The sequence below is a fragment of the Mchenga conophoros genome, linkage group LG4 (assembly GCF_057382185.1).
Source record: "Mchenga conophoros isolate Kocher_MC1m ecotype Shallow Benthic linkage group LG4, M_conophoros_male_GT1.1, whole genome shotgun sequence".
NCBI lineage: Eukaryota > Metazoa > Chordata > Actinopteri > Cichliformes > Cichlidae > Mchenga > Mchenga conophoros.
In genome coordinates this window covers 6,037,389-6,056,043 of record NC_140529.1, presented here as the reverse complement: position 1 = coordinate 6,056,043, position 18,655 = coordinate 6,037,389, and the positions used below count along the sequence as shown (strand labels likewise).

The window sequence follows — 18,655 nt, the reverse complement described above, 5'->3', positions numbered from 1 at the left end:
GACAGCTGGGATAGGCTCCAGCGCCCCCCGCGACCCTGAAAAGGATAAGCGGAAGCGAATGGATGGATGGATGGATTTTTATAACGTGCCATTACATAAAGGAAAAGATAGCAGCACCAAATATATTTCCAAGATATTTTTAGGACACAAATATAGTTTAAACGCATACACTCCAGGACACGTTATGACGTAAGTAAACGTCGTGAAAAGTGTTGGAAGCATTAATTAGCAAGAAAATTCCTTTATTATTAAATCATTGTTGTTTTAAAGCCAAATTCCAGCTTAAAACCTTTACTTTATATGACTTTATAGCTGCTAATTAAAACCGGTGCGTTGAGAATTGTAATGGGCAGTCTTTGCTGTTATCTATTTCACATGCTCGCAGCACATAAAAAGATCAATTAGGCTTGTAAGTGGTAAATTATTGTCGCTTGCAGATGATGTGCAATGTGTAATAGATGTTAGTTTATTAATTAGTTTATTAATTAGTGGTACATTTCATGTACACAGGTCGAATTTATGAATTTTAAAAAATGTTCACTTCAGGCAGTGATCAGTTTAATTCAGTTCAATTCAGTTTTATTTATACAGCGCCAAATCACAACAACAGTCGCCTCAAGACGCTTTATATTGTAAGTTGGACCCTACAATAATACACACAGAGAAAAAAGTTTAACTCTGGGGTAATGTGAAAAAAAACAACTCTCTTTTATTTTGCAGAAAATGTGTACGCTACAAGAATTTTGTTTTCTCTTTTGTGCTGTTTCAAGTTATCTGTTTAAATACACACCACGATACATGCATGCATATTATAGTCATTTAAGTGTTCCAAATAATCATTAAAATCTGAGAAACGTGTTGAAAACTATTTGACTAAATAAATAATTATAAATTATTCCCGCTCTATGTCTCTGAGAAATCTCTGTCAGCTGTGTTACCCACTGACAAAACCCCCAGAGTTCAACAATAGTTTGCCCCAATAATTATGATTATGATGATAATGACACTTATAATTACTATTATACAGAAATTATATGGTAAATATGAAAAAGTGCATTTACATAGTAATTACATTAAACCATGCGATTTTGTGATAGCATTAAGGGAGGATTAATGCAACTGATCTAAACACTATTCTGTTATAAATTATATTGAATACATAATTAATCTTATTAAAGAAGTATTTGCTTTTCAGCATCATCTGTATCATCTTCAGTAACACTCGCGTCAAAAGGAAGCAGGGCTCATTTTGATGTGGCTCAGCGGTTTGAAAGAGTTCCTGCTGACATTTGTGTAATTTGATCCTCAGCGATTAAAGCTGGAAAACTGCAAAGCACTCCTTTAAATCTTTACACTGGTGATGTTGCAGCTGCAGTGTTACATACACTGTTATTAAACAGATGTTTGATGTTTTAGGGAGATGAGCATCTGGTGCTGCTGATTCTGAGAGTAGGAATTCATATTTATGGAAGCATGAAGAGAAAATAAAATGTCTTTAAGTTCAATGAAAGCTGGCCTTTTTCTCCCCCTAATTCTAGAGACGGAAGTCTTACATAAGGACGCGGAATATCTCTAAATTCAGTGTGGTGGATTTATGTGGGGGAAAAGAAAATCCATTATGATTATTCACATTTTCAAATAAGTTTATCAGAAAACCACACTGAAAAAAATATGTTGTTGGATTTACTTAATTCAATGGTGGACATTTGTTGCACATAGATGTTTTGCTTTGGCAGCAACTTAAACAATTGAGTTAAATTAACACAATTTATTCATGTTCAATAAACCTGTGCAATTTGTGTTGATAAAATGTGACTTAAACATGTTTTGATGAAGTAATTTGAGCTCTTGGAATATTTTAATCCTTCACAATTTTCTCACTTTATCCCAACACCATTCAATAACTTTTACCCAATACTACTTGGTCACTTAAATACTACATGTTATCTTCAAATTACATTTTGCTATTATATTCTAGTATCAAATACACAATTTTCAAATGGAGGCCTTATAACAGATTATATTGTTCTCTTCCAAGATGGTTGCTGGCATCCACCAGTAACCTTTCAAAACAACATGTCTAATTTCACTGCAGTAGGCAAAGAATTAAACTGACATTACTCCTCTACTGAATCTATATAAATCAACAGTTAAATAATGTCAGTTCTTCCGTGTTCTCTGGAATCAATCGCAGCAAAGAAATTAGACTTTCTTTTGAAAAATGTTGGGAAAGAACAATACAAAACATTCTATTTAAGGCCTCTGACGTCAAGATTCAGTTAAACAACAATTATAACTAAACAATTTGAGGTAATGTTAGTTTCCATTAACATTAAATTAGGTTACTGAATTGGCAAACACCTTCCTATTAACACTACCCATTTTACCCCAATAACTAAAGAAATTAGCACTTGCAGGTCAAAACCTTTATTCAAGAGATGCAAAAATAACATTGATACAGTGACTGTCAAAAATTACAGCACTGATCATACTGTGACATCTTGGTTCAAAACAGCACACTTAGAAATATTCAACGTTCTTTACTTCAACTGAATGAAACTGAAAATACCATTTCACACGGTCCATATGGGATATTTAGACTGTATAACTGTTCACGCTACATCTCTTCACTAGTAAAAGAAAGAAAAAATACAAAGAGAAATTTAAAAATGCTGCCAAACAGACAAACAGAACTTGTACAGAGCAAAAGGAAAAACAAACAACAACAAAAAACAGCTCGTCCTCATGGCAGTTGCAGAGTATATAAAAATGAACCCTGCGATCCATTCCTGGAATTGAGCTTCAAAAATGCAGCAGAACAAGTGTGAGATTTAAATGTCCTCTCACCTAGAGCTGGTCACCTCACATGCATAACAGTGAGCTTCGTTGCAGGAGCAGTTTTGTCTTAGTTGTGAGCTTTTCTTGAGAGCTGAGTTGCATCCAACTCCATTACCACCCTTTGAATCACCTCAAAAGTGTAGCAGAGTTGTGATGGGTAACTCATGTTGAAGGAATAAAAAAGGTCCAAACAGCATGGCTACTGCAAAGGTCACGTTATCCAGATCTTGAAGAACAACATCAGAAAAGTCATTGCCTGGCGCATCTCTGGAGACAGATGTTCATTGTGGTTTTCTCAATCTGTGCAGTGGCCTCAGGCAAGTCCTGGTTAAACACAAAACATTTCTTTAAGATTCCTTTTTAAACTCATCTCTTTTGAATCTACCAGTTCTAATGTTAGAGTAATTTAAACCAATGCAAGCAACATAGTAAATAGCTATAGCCAAAGAGTGGCCTGCCATGCTGCCATTCATGGTCTAACAGAGTTTCTAAGAGAGGGTGAAAAACATAATAATTTCAAATGCTTTACATTCGTTTTTGTTAGAAAGACACCGGCCCATCAGAAATCCAGGTTATGTCACTCAGAAGATGTTAGAATTTAGACTTTCAGCCCCACAATTTGGTTAGCTGTTGGTCAGTTGGTCTTTTTTTTTTTTTTTCAAACAAAAGCTAAAGTAAATACTGGTGGGATTTTCCTTTGTTCATTAGAATGACAAATTTAAAGTTTTTTTCACACTGATGTGACCCCTAATACAGGGGTGGGGGTGGGGCCTCAAGGGCCGGTGGCCGAGTTCACTACCAGGCCTCATGTGAACTTCAAATTATTAAAGAGGACTACTGGTCCTAACCAGTCCAATGAGGATCAAGTGGATAACTAAATGCATTTTTAAATGTTGCAAATCCACAATCTACTCATAAAACACTCACCATGAACTCCTGCACCAAGATGTTGCAATTGTCTTTCACACAGATGCGGAGCACTTTGATGAGGGACTTCAAGCATTAATGTCATCCTTGAGTATTATAACAAAGAAAACAAAGATTTGTGAACTTTTCAGTAGCACAGAAGAAAATGATCCCAGACAAAAACTCTTGACTTTTTAAACCAGTCAACATGCAACACCAGCATCTACAAAGCAATATCAAAAGTTCCTGTTTGACATCAACTTTATGGATATATAGTTTCCAGAACATTTATTTTTAAAAAAAGATAATTTTTTCTCAGTGGGCCAGTAAATGCATGACGAAAATTATGGCATCCTTTTAGTGGAATCATTACTCACAGGTAATAGTTGACTGTTTCAATGGATGTAGCATAAAAATCTTTTACTGACCTAATGCAATACATATACACTTTGTAGTTAAAGAATTTTAAAGTTCTTACTGTCATCATGGCAGCTACATCCTTTAACTTTGTGCCCTGTTCCCCCGATCACTTTGCAAACACTTTCAGCAGACTGTCAGAGAGAAACTCAGCTCCGTCAGAAACCTTGACTGTAAAGGCATGGTTGGGATGCACTGGAATGCTGCATTTTATCTGAAATGACATAAAATTATTTTGAAATAACAGCAGGCACTGTGCTTGGTTAATCAGTAATGTTTTGTTGAATAAAAACTGTGTTTCCAGATCTTATGGGATTAAAAAAAATCCAAAGATGTTTGTTTCTGATTTGCAACCCAAGAACCCACAAGTTACAACCTCATTTCAGTTCAAGTGTGCATTAATGCGAGTCCAGTAATCACCTTTCTGGCAATACATACAGGTATAAGTTAAACCTATGGCAGATTTTGGATTTCTCAGTTGTATTAATAGGGTGAGTATGCATGCACCTAATAATTATAAAAAACCTATTATAATTAAGTTACAGAAACGAAAATAGAATATACTTGCTTACCATAACACCTTGAACCCACAATCCATCAGCTGACTCCTGGTGAAATGCAGAATAGAGGTCGTCTCTCAATGTGCAGCAAAAAAAACAAAAACAAAAACAAAAGGACAGCAGGTGAGGGCAGGAGGGGTAGGGATGTAAGCTAGCATAATGCCGCTGATGATATTAGCTAAAGCTGTTCAATGTCCAAAATCTCACTAACACCACGGTGCAGTAAATACACAATGTAACTGAAGAGTCAGTTGGCAAATCTATTCACACAGAAAACCAAATTATGTTATGAGTGCCTCATAATTAGGTTTAATGTGATATTACGGCTCTTGTGCCAAAGACAAATTCAAATGAAAAAGCGCCAATTCTTTGACAACAGATAAAACAGCAAATAAGCTAACGGCTCTTTTTTAGCATGTTACATGGCGACACTCTAGACGTTTAACTACATTTGGCTGAAATATGGTAAATATTAATTCAAAAAATCAAGACATACCAAAAACGTAGAGTTGGCTGCTCGACTTGACTGAGATGGATGCCTTTTTTAAACCACGATCCAAAGCCCGCGAGATGAAATCACGCGTGGTTTCACGAGATTTAACGTTGCTATCTTATTGACTTACTTCACCTGAACATGATATGAACAATTTAATACACCCTTTCTGCATATCATGTAGTTTTTACACTATATAGTTACATTTAACTTTAAAACATGAGGCAATTGTGTTAAATACATGCAAGATGCTTACATAAATCCAAGAGATGGCCAGTCCCTTTTTTTCAGTGCATAAAGCTTTTAACCACGTGTGACGTGTGTGTGTGTGTGTGTGTGTGTGTGTGTGTGTGTGTGTGTGTGTGTGTGTGTGTGTGTGATATTTCATGTATATCTTCTATGACATGTCAAAATAATGAATTGAATGTTTATTTTCATTGAAAGATTTTGTAAGTCGTTAGAGCTTAAGCTTGGCAGTTCATGGATTTTGCACACTGCTGGGGTGTGATGGGGAAACAGTTTGATAAATTAGTAGAAAGGAGCGTTGATTCAGTTCGATCCAATACCAAGTAAATACATGGCCGGTATTGCCAATATCAGTACCAATGATTTTAAGTTATTCAGGCAGCTAATGTGGGGGACAGTAGTGTGCCATGTCTTGATGAATTCTGAATTTGCAAATTCTGAACATATTTTAAACACCACTACATCACTGTGATTGTTATTTTCCACGATAATTAGTTAGCACAACAAAAACACACCTTTGAGCTTTTCATGTGTTTTACAGCTGGGTTTCTGGATACCTTGAATGTAAATCTTTCTGTCTATAAACTAAAGCACACAATAAGGTTCGGACATTTTTCATAGTGCATGTTTGAGGTTTAGTTTCTCCAAAGAAATAATTAATACTGAACTTGGAGGATAAAAGCAAAGTATTGTTCCCATACCAACACTAGCGTTGGTATCAATACTATCGATATTTGGATCGATCCGCCCACATCGATGCTTCTGATCACCTTTATATCATATGACACTATTCTTTCCTAATGGGAGCAGTCTCTTTCAGGATGACAATGACCCCATCCGTGGAGCACAAGCAGTCACAGATTGGTTTGATGAGCATGAAAAGGATCTAAAAGTCAAGTATTCCACGACCTTTGCCGTCACCAGTTTTTAACCTTCCTGAACAAAAGAGTGAATGTAATTTCAAAATATAGTGTTCATCCCATCAGCAGAGTTCCAGAGTTTAGAGAGTCCGTGCCACGCTGCTTTGACAGCATGTGCTGGCCCAAAGCTTCCTTTATGTGTTCTTTTTTCCTTAATCCCAATTCTTTATCTATCTGTAGAATGATGCTCTTTCTCCTTCTGTTTGGCATGGTTTGCTTCTTATATTTCATAATAAATAACTTCACTTAGATTCAGTGGTAGTGGGTGACTAAAGGTCAAAGTGTTCAAAGCATTTTGAAGTTACATTGACTCTTACAGATTTATATTTAGAGGTGTGTGGTCCCCGTTGACTTGGAAACAGTTGTAAGCAGGTGGGCTGCTGCCAGAGCTCCAGTGCAAGAAGGGAAGCTGAAACGTTTTTAACACCTTCTTTGAACATGTTGGGACTACTGGGGCAGGGGAGTAAACCGCCGAAAGAAAGGATCTTTGTTTTAACCCCCTTAACTCCACCTCCTCTTTCCTCTTTTAGCAGCCTCCGCCCTCCTGCAACTTTTATATTTGATTTATTTTCAAGAAGCGAGGATAGAACAAATGGGGTTGCTCTGGAGTGCGGCACTTACAGAGACAGATGTCATCGCTTTTGTATCGTGGGAGCGCGCAGAGCTCTCCGTCGTCATTAAAGATTTAGGGTTCCCATGGCAGGGGTAGCACTAGACTGAAGGTGGGGGTGGGCATGACAGAGGCTTAATTTGGCTTAGAAGCAATCTGGTGCCAAGCTCGAGGCTTTAGGGATCACATCAACGTCAGTCACAGGCAAATAGGCTTGTTAGCAGTTAGACGATAAGGGGATGGTTCTATTTTTGAGTGAGTATGTGAGTAGGAGGGATGGCTGTGTGCTAATACATGTTTGGGGAACTTATATAAAACACGCTCACCTGCATTATTAGCTCAGCAATAGATGCATTTAGTTTCTGTTGAGCAGCGCGTTTGTTTTTAGTCTTCAGTAGCACAAAGTGCTGCAAGGTTCTGGTGCATCCCTGAAGTTCAACTGTAACTCAGTGGGTGTTTTCCAACTATTTTATAAGCTAAATAAATGATCTAAGTTTGAGACAATGATGGACACATCATACAAAACCCTACATCTATTTTGTCAGTGCGTGGTACCCTTAACTAAACTAAAGACCTATATGCTTGGAGTCCTACATCACAAAAATAGATGGACGCTGACTAAATAACCAAGCTTATGTTGTCTGATGTGGAGAAATTTCACAGTAAATAAAATATTGTATGATGTGAGAATGATGCTGTTAAACTATGTAAAACAATACATACAAAAATAAAAATGTTATCACAGTTGGTGTTATATAATCTAATAATCTAGATATTTGGGATGCTGGTGTTTGTTTGACTGTTTGATGCCATTTCCTGGTGCTGCTCTCCCGAAGTCCAGGTTAGGATTAGAGATAGGGTTAGCACATATGATCACTTACACGTCAGCGGGTTATTCACAGGGTAGAATAATCCTTATGCATCTTCCACTGGGCCTTGCTTTTTGATCCTCTCACTCTAAAGTCACAGCATCATGGAAAAGCAGGGGAAGCATAAAATGAAGGAAAGAACTTAGTGGGACACTTAGCTAAACGTTTTAATATGTCTACAAAGTCTGCAGTTAACTTAGAGGAACTCTGATTTTAGTGACCTTACTTCACTCATTTAATCCAGTTATTAGAGTTTATGATTTTATAAGTGGTGCCTCTGTGCAGCTGTGGTTTGGTTTTCTTAGCAGGATACCAAGAAGCTATTGTGTTTTTCTGAACTTCCTAATAAGCTGCACAAAAAAGTGGATCACATTACTTGGTTCCCACATGTGATTTACTTAACCAGTAATTACTGATGGATTTTCTTTGTGCTAACAGGCATATAAAACCAGATCCGAACCATCACTACTACAGTGATACACTAATACACCCAAAAAATGTGAACCGTCAAACAGCAATTTAAAGGTTCAGAATGAGGACCAGAAGTCTTTATGTGCAGTCAGAAGTCAAACTGTGTTCGTACAGATGAACTTTATGCCTGAGGAAAATCAGCTCATCCCTAAATTAATTCAGTGAAAATGAAATGAATGAAATATCAATAGATATAAAATTGTCTGTGGAAAGACTGATCTGATCCTTTACCCAAATATTTTGATGGGATTTAAAACGAGAATTTGACTCCATCCATTTAGAGTCCATTTCTTCTGGATCATTCCTGTGTGGACTTGCTGTGTGCCGATCATTATCCTGCTTAAAGGTCCACTTTGGGTTTAACTTCAGCTTTAGAACAGGTGCCACACAGTAACTTGAAGCACAGTTTGATATGACGTGCAGATTTCTTAGTTGAATCCAATCCCTCTTCTCCCTCCTTCATAGCTTTTACGTCCGTGCTTTCCTGCCGCCTGAAATGCAAGCTGAGCAGGCGAGGAAAGGCGAGGGTGAGAGAGGAGTCGAGACAGCAGACATTAAAACGTAAAATTACACACTCTTGGTCCAGTGATGCTATTTCGTGCGGCGCAGGCTATTATCTGGCCATTGTTCTGTTACAGCCTACCACAAAAAATTGCAATGCCTGCACGTTAAGAACAGCAGTGATTATTATAACCTGTATGTTTGCTTTTTTATTCAGTTCACAGCATTGACATCATGTGACCAGAGTGCTGTTTATGTTAATGCGCACCTGCGATGCAATCCTAAACCAGAACATTTCCAATGCCATGCTTTTCAGTTGTTGCACATTATTCTCAGAGGCTTAGCTCATATTTTCTCCGCTATAAAGCAGTTTTGCTCCAATATTGTGTCAGCAAAGGCTTTACTTCCAGTGAAGGGCAAGCTCACATACATGTTAACATGAGCAATTTCAGGATTACCTGCAGATGCTCTGATAAACTGGGCATATTCTGAGACTTCCTTTTTATTTTACATAGCTGCAGCACATGTAGGAAAGAAAGTTCTGATTGCTGGCACCTAATTTGGACCTGATTTTAAATGAACAGATTTGTGTGATAAATGTAGGTATACCCCTTTTAAATGATGAAATTCACCACAGGACCAGAATTTGATAACTTTATTAATAACGTCTCTTCATAAAGATGGAAAGCTTGCAGTTGCAGTGAACACTTTTTCCTTTTTCTCTAACACATTGAAATGTCTTGGAGCTTTGATATGCACACTTTTCTATTATTTTAAAGGTGATTAAACATTTGCCCCAAAGCCCCCAAATTTCCACATGATGCACTTTTTTCACGCTCAGAAAGAGCCAGCACCGGGTTTTGTCTTTCCCGTGAATCTCCCAAGCCTGTGCGTCTACGTGTCGACACAAAGACGAAATCGTAATAAATTGAGACCAAATGAACCGCTCTTTTGTTGGCATTAAACAATGACAGGATTTTACTCAGAATTTTGGCACCAAGAATTTGATTTGTCAGCATCTCCGCAGAACAGGAGATGAGGACAAAATCCAAATAAAAGAGAGCTGAGTCTTAAAATATCTCCATTTCCTGGTAATGACAGCAAACTCTGGCGATATACGCAGAGTAGGAGAAGAAAAAAGAAAATGAGGGAGGGGGGTCCTCATTGGTAAGGCGAGTCCCCACAGCGCTGGTGATGAATTGCAGCTCTCCACGGGAACATCATACAGAAATTAATAATCCTGAGGTAACTAATGTTGTCCTTGGCAGCAGGGACATAACTTGCCCATAGACAACTTCAGCTTTCTCCTCCAACATGTGAACGCACATCTGTATGGCATTACTGAATTCTAAACTTGGTCTCGAACAAAACCATCGCACTCTCTACAAAGCATGCAGATGCTTATTTTTTCTTAAACAGAGCTTAAGTCATGGCTGTGATCCCTCTTGCAGCTCTCTCTGCATGCTGCTTTTAAAACCCCCTAACCACCCCCCACCCCACTAATGTTAAACTTGGACTTGGCCCAATTCAAAACTGCCAGCGTAAGCGTTCTTATGACAGGGACTGTGGCTGTGGCGTTTTTAGGGGGAGGTGTAAGGGCTGATGGGTGCGCAAAGGGAGCGCGGAGGGCAGAGGAGGATAGCGAGGGGAGCAGCAGAGTATTTTATGGTAATGGATGTACCACATGGAGTTCTAGTTTGTGGTGTGTCTGGGGGCAAGGCAGGGGGTTTTGAAGAGGGCCGGGGGTTGTTCGGTGCCCCTGCTTGCATCCTCACCGTCTGTGGAAAAAATGCAGGGAGGGGGTGTTCCTGTGGCTTTCTGAAAGATTCATCCCACCTGGGCAAAAGAGGGGTGACAGAGGAACCAGAAAAGAGGGGGAGCGGAGCAGCCAGACCACCGGGGACCTTTTATTTCTGCTCACTTTGCTGCAAAGAGTGCAGTACAAATGGCGTGCCGGGACTCCTCGGACTGCCACTGGATTTCCCGCATCACAATGGCCGTAACATTTTAACCAAATTACCTTGCGTCACAAACCTTTATATCACACACGCTCACGTAAATACCTGAGGAGAAGCCCGGTCCTATAAACATACACACAGACTGGGTTTACATAAGGATTTGGCATTTGTTCTCGGGCTGTAATGGCACCAGATTCCCGTGGTAGTAAACAACTGCGCCACTCTCCGCCCATGATACATTAAGATTTTTTTTCCCCCCCACAAATCATGAAATGGCCTTGGGAGTTGAACAGATTGCAGTTTATAAAAAACACACACAAAAATGCACGATTTGACAGATTTGTAAACAGCAATGATAACATCCCTGAAATGTTTAGCTATGATGGAGCTCATAGGTTCTCCTTTCTCTTTGGGAGTCCTCGGGCCTTTGCAGCCCAGCCCAGGGTCCTAATGAGATGATGAATGGGAACATACGGAGTGATGGAGGCTCTCGATCCACCGGTGGCTGCTAATTTAAGGGGAGATTCATCAAATGTGGGCCCGCACTCAGATGCACCTTCATAAAACAGTGCCTGGGTCCAGTGAAGATGAATGGAGCTAATTATGAGCACTACCTGCTCTCAGCCTTCTGCGTGGCTTCCTGCCGTTCCAAGCCTCGTAATCTGTCTGCAAGAAAAAGCCCACATTTAACTCAAATTCCTCTTCTTAATGATAGACCACAATTGAACCCGAAATGAGAGATTATTCCACATTATACTAATACAGCAGTATTGTTGCTCTCATCTGACACAGAAATGCCGCGCCGAATGCCTCGTTCTGCACACTGGCACTAAACGATCTAATCACGAAGCATTCTCCGCTGATACAGTCGACTCTAAGTGATACTGCTAACACTTGGTCAACACAGCTATCACTGTTTGTGCTCCAGCTGGCATTGTGCTAAAATGTCAGTGATTTCTATGAAATCTCCTCCCTGAGATGCTGAAAATGCTGCCAAATTACCAGAATGGTAACTGCTGGAAGAGCAGCTAGAAATAGCACTGACAAAAACTTTTACTATCCTCGAGTTTTATTTTCCAGACCCGCTTTCGGACAATTCCGCTTCAGTTAGCAAAGAGAACAAAACTGATCATTCACTCCTTACGCAGGACGAAGTAGCAAAGGCCGACCCTGCTTTTGATTTGTCAACATGACGAGGCGGTGTTGAGGAGACATTTTTTCTGCCTTTTAACATTAATATAAAGAGTTTAATCTCTTTGATTTTACTGCAACCTTACCTGCAAAGACGTAGCATGTCTTGCTAATGTCATTTTCCAATAGGACTTTGAGACATTCATGCACACTGCATTGCATTGGTGGATTCTAAGCTTAAAATAGTGCAAATGGCATGGACATTACTGTAAATATTATAAAATAAAGAGTGATTTGAGACATTATTACATGGCCTTTTTTTTCTATGGGGCCCGTTGCTGATTGGGAGGGTATTTTCCTTCCCATGGTCGCATGTTTCAGGGTCTTGTATTCAAATTTAAAAAAAAAAATTTCTACATAACATCATAAAACCGCCTGCTTAATATTGTGCAAATCATGCTGTAAAAACAGACCCGACCTGCCAGGATAGCGTCTGGTACTCAGTCAGTGGGAGCAATTCCTTTGAGTCTTGCAGGGTGCAGAATGGGGCCTCCATGGATCAGGCTTGTTCTGGCACCGGCTGTAGACGCTCGGATTGGGATCTGTGAAGCTCAGAGGCAAGGTCAACCCCTCTTTGGCTGTTGTGCTCTTCTTCTTTGTTGGGGTGCACTGGGAGTGTAATTTGCAACAACGTTGAGTGTGGTATGTGTTAAAGTGATATCCAGATGAATTCCAGGACTCAAAGTTTCCCAGCAGGATACTGCATTGTAACAATATGATGTGTTACTCACATGTACATTTGATATTGTTTCTGTTGTATAAAAGCAAGAAAACAAATGATTTTCATCATTTAATTTTATTTGCGGTGAGTTAACCATAGCCCTTCTGACTAAATTTCACAACAGCCCAAAGCTCTTGGATCATAAGACTTCCCCATCCCGGGGGTAGAACTGAGGGAAGACTGGAGCTGGGAACAAGAATGATTCCTTAGATGCTGTGAAACATCAAGATAAGCTTAGTAGGCCAAGCTGTAGATTTTATTTTTAAAAAAACAGCAACCAAACCTGTTTCTCATCCCTTTTTCTTATTTATTACTATCGAATATGTTCGGATAATTATTTTTCTGTATAGATCATCGTCTGGATAGGATGTTGACTTTATAAAACTTGATCACAGAATCATGCATGTGGCTATCGTCCGAACATTTAATAGCTACCTAGCTAGCTTTAAACATTTCCTAGCTACACATTTTTAAGTTAGCTTGATTGGCTAGTTTGCTATAGGAGATAAACACTGTGTATTGCAACAAATGTCTGTCTGGATCTGAATTACAGTGCATAACTCAGTGTCCTTTACCTCAGTGAGTAAAATAACACTGGAACCCCCACTCCTGGGAATTTTGGCCACAACCTGAATGTCATGAATATGCGAGTAATCTTTTTCACTGTAGAACGATGGACGTCCTTCCAGCCCTTTCTAGACTGATGAGCACCAACAGTTGCTTCTCCAAGTTCATTCCTCCTTGACATTGTGTCAACACACACTTGAATTTCTCCGAACCAGCAAACCAGCTTTTATGGAACCGCCCACACTTGCTGATGATCAGTAAATGAAGTGCTTTTGATTACCAACATCTAGCTGACTCTTAATTGCCATGGAAGCAGTGAGGGTGTACTTAGTTTTTCACAAACTGCTTCTATATTTTTGGTTTGTTTTTGTGACATTGTATGTCATGTTTTATAGTTTATCTGAGATCTCAAGTAAACAGTCAAGTAAAAATGGTCTTGACTGACCTGCCAAAGTTATCCTGGTACAAGCCTACATTTAAGAAGTGAATAAGAGAATGATTTTCATTGCAGTCATTGTAAACTGTCCAGAGAATGCAAAGCATGAAAGACGCAGTAACCAGTCTGACCTCTGATGCCCTTCTGTGACTTCCTCATGTGACAAAGGTGAAAGGTCTGAGCTGCCACTTGGTTTAACCGGGAACACAAAGATGCATGGGAAACACACTGTGGCGGCATCAACCCTGACCGCAGGGTGCTGAGTCACTACATTTGAATATTCACTTTCAGACAGACACATGCACACTCTGCACTCCCATCATTTTGGGGGAGGTTTGTTTTTGGGATGGGGACTCTGTAGTGCAGAGGGGGAGCGTAAGAGGGAGGAGGGGTGAGTGTGGCACCAGCCTGGCGCAGACATCATTCCCGTTGCTCCCTTAGCTGCGCCGACGCCATCTGTCATCTGCGTGAACATCTGCAAACCCAAGGTGCCCTTGTCACCCAATGTTAGAGCAGTATGTTTGGCTTTTCCATTAAGGAAACCTGGAGTGATTCACCAGAACAAAACCTATTAGATGGGATGGTGTAGTGGTGAATCAGCTGGGTTGCTGAGGCACATTAAATAGTAGGATTCCTCCTCAGGCAACGCCGCCCGCCTGTCTAGCATGTCTGGCTAGCATGACATCTCATCTACTAACTGCCTGACAATTTGGCCTGAGTCTGCTGTTTCTTTATGAGCCTCGGCTCCTCCAGATTCCTTCTTCTGTCTCTCTGATTCTACTGCAAAACAGATGGCTTCACCCCCCATCCCCAATTTCAATCTATCGCCTCGCTGTGCACTTGAGGTTATGACCAAAATTGAAATCATATTCGTATTAGACTACAAGACATTCAAATGGATGTACCATGCTGTGTCCTTTTGATATGTCTAGTTGTTCCTGAACCAAAAACAAAAAATAAAATGACCAGATAAGAAAGAGAGAGATGTTTGCTCTTCATTTTCCAGATAATACGGTGGATGCTGCTCTGTAATTTAGTTGTAGTTTGGAGTTATTTTCAGACATCGAGATGATTGGCCGTCCTATGACTGGACAGTCTATTATTCAGCTGCAGCTCTCCAGAGAGCGTTGCTGTTTATTGCATAGGGTGCTGAGCTGGATTACAGCAACAAGATCAAAACAATATGCTCATTGTCCACCATGCTGGGATATAATCTCAAGGATTACTCTCAGATGAAACAGCCTCTCTGGATGATAGGGAGCGATAAGGGAGCCTTGACTGGATGCATGCTCTCTCTAATTCTTTCATATCCAGAGTTGTATTTCAGTTCAGTTTCAGTTTCCTCATCTTTGTTGCCTGCGCATGAAGCTGGACACAGCAGCGGGCAAAGCATTGCCTCCCCACAGCTGCCTCTCCAAAAGAATTGGGCAAACACGCGCGCACGCAAACAGCAAAGCTCGCCACCATCTGCTGCAGTGAATGAGCGAGGATGCTGCTGTCAAGTTAGTTGTGAATTCGAAACAGCAGCTGAGAGGACACACTGTGCCCTGACCACACAGAGTGGCACCGCTGCTGCCCGGCTGCCTGGCACAACGGGCTCCATCTGACGCACTGATGAATTCACACACACACACACACACACACACACACACACACACACACACACACACACACGGTGGAAGGTTGAGGGCCAAAATCGCAGGCAGGATCTCGATGTGGTGTGAAACTGAACACCTAGTTTTAATTGAGATCTTAACTCCAAAGGTTGTAGAGGATAGCACATTAAGCAATGATGTGTTATCATGAGATTTATGATAATGAGTAGTGCGCAGCATGCATTATTTCTGCACCACTACATGGCTTTACAAGGCTTGGCGAGACCTTCTTTCCTTTTCGTGAAAGGAGAGAAAAAAAAGACTCTTTTTGTGAGCAGGCTATAAGTTTTGTAAAGCCTTACAAGCGTTCTGGGGAGAAAATGTGCACTTAAATAAGAGAAGAAAAGAGAAATAGGTATCAAGCAGGCATAGACACTAGGCATACAAAACAGAACCCAAACAAACACCCTGGGAGCCCAACATTCAACACGGGCCAAGAAGTGGCTGGCGGAGAGGGCTGCCTTTGAAAAGAGCACCTGCGTGCTATAAGAGTCCCCCAAACAAAAAAAACCGTGAGCCTCAACAACTCTTTGCAGCATTAACAGTCACCGGTTTCCTTGTGAGCGAGTTTGCATTTGTGGACAGACTCCCCGTCTAGGCAACTTGCAATTTGTCACCTGGCTTGTTTACTTTTCTTTCAGTTCATTAAGAACTCACCTTTGTCCTAATGGGCTCATTAGTAGCGGCCTCATTCCAGGAAGAAACCACCAGGTTAAAGCCCCACATTTGTGAACCGAGCGACACGGCTCAGGCGCCGCACTTTAAATGAGGCTTGGCCTCTTTTCTCCTGGGGGAAGCTGCGGCGAGAGGAGCCAACAATGTGTTTTCACTTTTATGTATTTTCATAAGTCATCCTAGTTGGCCATTAAAGCTGATATTTTTCATAAGAAATTGCGTCTTTTCCAACAAAGCAATGTGCTCATGCTAAAATTATTATATTCTTTTTTTTCCCAGAGGTCAGTCAGTGAATGAGCGTTCGCATGAGTTTGACAAACACGCTTACAGCACAACGCAGGAGCAGCTCTGTATCACCGAACATCACTTTAAAGCTCCACAGCTGGTGCTCTTTGTTTTCCTAAAGGCAGCCACGACACAAAGCCTGCTGATACACTCACACACAGGTCTAACAATGCAAGTTTTGGGGGGTAATTAAATAAAAGTTGCGTCCCACATGTCAGCTAATTTTTTAGGATTTTGTTTTGTGTTTCTTTTTTTCAATGCTCTCGTGTTTTTGTCTTTAAAATTCTGTTTTCAACAGTCGACAAAAGTTGGTCATCTATTTTATTTTATTACCTGCTTTGGCACCCCAGAAAAATCACCGAGTACTTTGAACCAACAGACAGAACGACTAGGACACGTCAAGAACATGACAAAAGCAGGGGAATAATTAGATAAATGCGCAAGTGACCCTTCAGCCAATTTGCATCTGTCGTATAATGGTGATAATAATGGATCCACTTTAAGCAATTTACTTTTTGAATAGTGGAGCTAATAAATAACACTAAACTGTGCTTTGCTGCTGGACTGCTTTTTCTCCACATAAAAATAAAACAAATCCAGAGAGCCGAGCTTCACACAAGAGAAGCTCTAAATAAACGTTTGTGTTATTGAATTGAATCAGGGCTGCGTGGATTTCAGTGAGTTCACTTTTCCACATTGTCTTCAGATTAGGATTGACAGGGAAAAGGGTCTTTTTCCTTGAGTGTGATTTCACTATGCCAAAGGTTTGCTAGTCAATCGTAGAAAGACGTTGCTTTTTTTTTTGTTTTCTCAGATCAAACATCTCAGTTTATGGCCTGTTGGAAGATAAGTCTGCATGAGCCTGTGCAGTTAGAGACTGTACCAAACTATCAAGGTGTGGAGAGAAAGGCCTGAATCATATATTTTATGCTATAAGCATTTAATTTATTCTCTTTAGCCTGCTGATAACTCCCGCCCTTGATATCTCAATACAACATAATTATAAGAAAGATTTAAAAATGCACTATTACATTCAACAACAACACGGGGGCGTAATGAATTCCAAATAAAGCCAAATGCACCTTTTTCACCAGCCATCCACAGGTACACCCACACCTCCTCCATCAGGTTTCACAAAATGCACAATATATATGTGACACATATGTCACATAACAGAGACAGTCAGCGAGCATTTATCCCAGACACCCCAAACATAAACCAGCCACTGTGAATGCTCAATAAATCTTAAGTGTACATATGCAGCACCGAAGCTTTTGATATTTTTCAAAGAGATCCCACGTGAAGTTAACAAACGTCCATTCAATTCCATTTCTCCTCGATTTTTCATTTCTTCCAGGTAACTGTAGGTGTGCCAGCGCATGACTGGGAGGGTGTCAAACTCATCCGATTGGTGGAAAGAAGGGGGAAAAAGAGAGAGAGAAAAGGAGAGATAGATGAATTGGGATTGCAGAGAGAGAGAGGAGGTGATCGGCTGTGAGCAGACAGAGAGGGAGGTAAAAGTGAAAGCAGATGGCAGAGCTGGCACCTGTCTTACACTAAAATCTGTTTGGAGCCGTTTTCCACATGTCTTTAAAACCAAAAAAAAAGCCAATTCTGCACATTATGCCAAAAAAAAGACTCTCTGGTTTTAACCCTTTGTGACCGTGCCCTCCCTTTAGCTTTTCACTCATAATAGGATGCCCCCCTCCCCTCTGAACAGGAGGAGATACAAAAACTCTCTCAAAATCTTTCCACTCTGTCTCACTCGGGCCTTGTAAACAAACAGAGGGCGCATTCAGAACAGGAGAGAGTCTCATTTAAAGCATTAATCTGTGGGCCACATGCTGCACAACAGCACAGGACCAAAACGAGCACCACAGTAACAGACCTGACAACACACACACGCACATATATGCACATAGGCACTCAGAGCAGCCGAGCTTGCCCCGGCCAAATATGGCATGTATTTGGCAAGTGAAGAACTCTGTTCCAGGTGGCTGCATATATAAATTGCGATTAGTTTGAACCCTCTTAGGTCACTCTCCTTCTCAAGAGCGTTCTGGTGTTTTCAGCCTGTTTGCAGCCAATCAGCTACATCAGAGCCAAAGCAGTCGCTATAGCTTCGAATTCAACATGTCTGCTTCCCCCCTTCAGTTTGTAGTTGTGCTGCGCAAAAATGAACTTGCAGCACTTTAAAGCACGTTCCTTCAAACTGCCTGTTCCCATCACACAGACTTTAATGCAGTCGTGTTTCCCAGTAATGCATTTGTGTAATACTTAATTTATAGCATATCTGCACAAAAAGGCACTTCAACTGCAAGGATGTTTTTAAAGAA

At 40.4% G+C, this 18,655-nt stretch overlaps 1 long non-coding RNA gene across 1 annotated transcript; it reads right to left on the bottom strand.

Annotated features, from left to right (window-relative positions):
• Positions 1-2,411: 2,411 nt before the first annotated feature.
• LOC146575394 (uncharacterized) lies at positions 2,412-8,067 on the bottom strand. Its single transcript, XR_014892117.1, has 4 exons — positions 4,734-8,067; positions 4,223-4,375; positions 3,766-3,851; positions 2,412-3,162 (listed from the first exon to the last, which is right to left on the bottom strand). It is a non-coding gene; the product is annotated as an uncharacterized LOC146575394 (long non-coding RNA).
• Between the last annotated feature and the right edge of the window lie 10,588 nt (positions 8,068-18,655).